The 3,677-nt window shown below is 31.4% G+C and overlaps 1 long non-coding RNA gene across 1 annotated transcript; it reads left to right on the top strand.

The window, feature by feature from the left end:
• Positions 1-217: 217 nt before the first annotated feature.
• LOC121779489 lies at positions 218-2,723 on the top strand. The gene is made up of 4 exons (XR_006045828.1): positions 218-354; positions 1,879-2,023; positions 2,356-2,414; positions 2,593-2,723. It is a non-coding gene; the product is annotated as an uncharacterized LOC121779489 (long non-coding RNA).
• Positions 2,724-3,677: the final 954 nt, after the last annotated feature.

The raw sequence follows: 3,677 nt of genomic DNA on the forward strand, positions 1-3,677 counted from the left end.
CCTGAAATTTCAATCAGCTTTCGCCTAACATTTTCCCCTGATTCTCTAATTTCTAATTATTCAATTTTCAACTCATTTTGCCCTGAAATTTCAATCAGCTACGGAGAAATCTGCTACTCTGCAATCTGCTTCCCAGAGATAGCAATAGCAAGATGGAAAGCCTAATAATTTTCATAGTCTCGATTTTTTATTTATTTGTGAAGATTTAACCTTTTGATTGTGTTTAAATTGTGAAGCCTGCAAGGAAATTGGATTCGACCACCGACAAAGTAAAGAAGCCACGTCGCTACCGCCGGGAACGGTTGCTTTTAGGTTCCACAAATGTTACCACAAATTGAAATTACTCCTAAGAAGGTCTCCTAACTTCGTATACAAATCTTTATTTCAATTCTAGTGACAAAATAAGGATCTTCACAAGTTTATGTGCCATCACAAAACAGTGTACTAATATATGTTCCTTATTTCTTCTTGTAAAATGCTCCTTATTTGCTTATGATTGAAGCAACAGTTGTGAAAGAAATGTTTTGTGCTTGTGCAGTTGTGCTTTAAAAGTTATTGGTGCTACTGCTTTTTTATTTTTTTTCTACAATTGGAGTAGTTTGTCACCGTTTCTGTGGAATCCTGTACGTATTTGGAACTAAGTAGGCTATATTTGCTGTGTTTTGGTTTGCAGGATTTGAAAAACATGAGAACATGAATAATGGCTTACTTTCTGTTGCAGCTGCTTCAACAAATAGTGCTTATGGTACTTAATTTTCTTATGTTTGTGTGCTTGTTATTTCACGTCCTTTTTTGGGAGGGGAAAAGCTGAATTTTTTATAGGTAGTTGCTTCAACAAATATTGCTTATGGTACTAAATTTTCTTATCTTTGTTTGCTTGTTAGTTCACATTCCTTTTTTGAGAAGGGAAAAGCTGAACTTTTTTATAGGTAGTTGTTTATGGGGGCTCTGGACTGTGCTATCTAGCATGGTAGTTTTCATTTATTGGTTTTTAGTGTTCAAAGGTCGTAGTACGTTTATAAAAAGTTTAAACACACATGGATGCATCTAGTATTTGATAATTCAGATTTTGTTCCTGTAGTTAGGATCCACCATATACTTACAGTATGTTAGTAGAATAAACATTTATAAATAATTTATCCTATATTAATTAGGTTTCAATATTAGTTGATGTGAATATATATGTTTAGTATTGATTGTTATTCATAGTATTTGTTTATTGGCTTATTAATCAGATAGTAATACGACGACGACAGACATTTACTTGAGGAAATGTTGATTTTCTGGAACTTCTGCATATTCTGGTTTGAGTTCATCGAAAGTTAAGAAGTAGATGAATGTGAATATGTTGTTAAAATACTTGGTCAATTTGGATCTTGTAAGTTATAAATATTAATGATTAAGTTGAAACAACTAACTTTATATTTTACTATTTAGTTTTAATTTTTTGAAGCATTGAATCTAAGTGTATTATGTAAATTATGCGTCCTTAGTATTTAAGTGGTAACAACTTTATGTTTAACTTCCATCACTATTAAACAACTATTTCAAAGTAAATTTTTTTGGCTTTTTCTCTGAACTGCTATTCTCTTTCCACTTCAAGCATGTGCTAGTTGCATATTAGATCCTTGATTCTGCCAAGCTTTTAGAAAATAGAGTAACCGATAAAGATCTTATTCTGTATTACAATGCTTAAGTATTCCAGGGAGCAATAGTGATTATGTCAAATACGCCTCCTACTGCGAGACATATTGTTGATGCTACTTTTGACCGACAACACCATGTAAATGGTGGTAAAAAGTGTATCGAAAGAATAAGACATCAAAGATTACTCTAGTTTTTCTTGAATTGCTAATTATTGTTTTCTATCTCTTACAGAAATGGGAACAAAGATGCATTACAAAAGCTACTTCCCAGGGGTTAAGATGGTGAGACCTTAGTGATGATTCTAGCAGTAGTAGTTGGACCTTATCTTACAGGACCAATATGGTGGCAAAGAATGCTTGTAGTATTTAAGAATCTGGTACTTTTATCATCTTTTATCTTTATATTTCTCATTCTAAGATCAACTTCCAATTGCTTTGATCAACTATATAATGCATAGCTTCTTAGAATTTCTTTGGGCCCATGTTTTTTAACTCCATCGTATTTATATAATTTATAGGGACATATGGAATAGTTCAATATGAGTGATCTTCATAATGGTTTTCCTTTATTAAATTCTTTTCATGGCAGAACATATGTTGCTCCAGTTAGATTTGGACACTTTATACACATAATAATCTGCTTCATTTTATGGAATACTTGTGTTCTTATGTACCTATAAATTAATCATCTCTTTGGATATTTCTGTAGCAGGAAAGAGTGATGGATTTTTTGGAGGGTATACAACTCTATTAAATAAAGATTTATAGGTAACCATCCTCATTTACAAAGTTTTTGGGCATCCATTTTCTGACATGTGTGTTTTCATCCCATGTAGTTATATTTTATTCTTTGATATAGTTTCTTTCTTTCAGTTTTTTCATTCTTCTTGTACATAGTACATTGGTTTATGTAGTAACTCCAAGTTTTAAAACTGAAATGTTTCAGGTTGCGTCGCAGAGAACATTTGCTCATTTGACAGCAATAAGAGACTCACGTATCTAAAGAAGCAAGCATGTCTCGTGCAAATATGTTATGCACTTTTGGATAGATAGGACTTTACAGTTTTTACTACATGGTAGATGAACAACACTTAATATGTTCAGTATGCGTGTGAAAAACCACATTACATTTTGGCATTAGATACTTGGAATTTTTGTTACTTAAATATGACATTTTATTTTAATGAGTTGTTTATGTAATTTTGTTGGATGAATAATTATAGTTTAATATGAATTTTTTATATGTTGGAAATGAAATTGAAATATTATTTATGTTTATAAAGGTAAAATGTAAATTTTACGTATTTGAAGGATGTAAATATAAATTATAGAAATTTGTAGACTAGATTGTAAATTATATAAAATGCAGGATGAAATTGTAATAATATATATTTATGGGGGGTATTCCTTAAATTTTCGTCCAAGTATATTGGTGTAGTCTAATAGAACATGTTGTGGCAATTGCTAGTGCCATTAGATGTGATTCTTCATTACATTTTTTTAGTGTAGCAATGATTGATCTTTACTTACACATGAACTATTACTACATGTGTTGGGGCTGACACTTGCTTCAAGTGCCATTATAGATAAAGTGTAATGTTAACATAATTCTTGTGGCATTTTAAAGTGCCATAAAAAGCCAATTTTCTAGTAGTGTACTATATATGATACTTATATTCTTAGATCTTTGCTCTTAATTGGCTACTGCATGTCAATTGTCATACATATATATGTAGAGATTGGAAGATAACGTGGAACTAACTTCAAGTATACTTCAAGTTGTCGTATCATACATATACGGGGAGTGATCAATTGCTAACTCACTCTGTAGTTGCTAACTATAACTAATTTAAAACCATAGGATTTTAGAAATCTAGTGGTCTAAAATTTGTCACGTGTAATTTTTGTTTTTATTAATTAAATCAAAAAAGATAAAAAAAACTACTCCCTCCGTCCCAAGGAAGATGACCCCTTCCTTGGGCGGCACGGAGTTTTATGCAATTTTATTTTGTGTGTTAGGTGGAGAGAGTA

The sequence above is a fragment of the Salvia splendens genome, chromosome 19, assembly GCF_004379255.2.
Source record: "Salvia splendens isolate huo1 chromosome 19, SspV2, whole genome shotgun sequence".
NCBI lineage: Eukaryota > Viridiplantae > Streptophyta > Magnoliopsida > Lamiales > Lamiaceae > Salvia > Salvia splendens.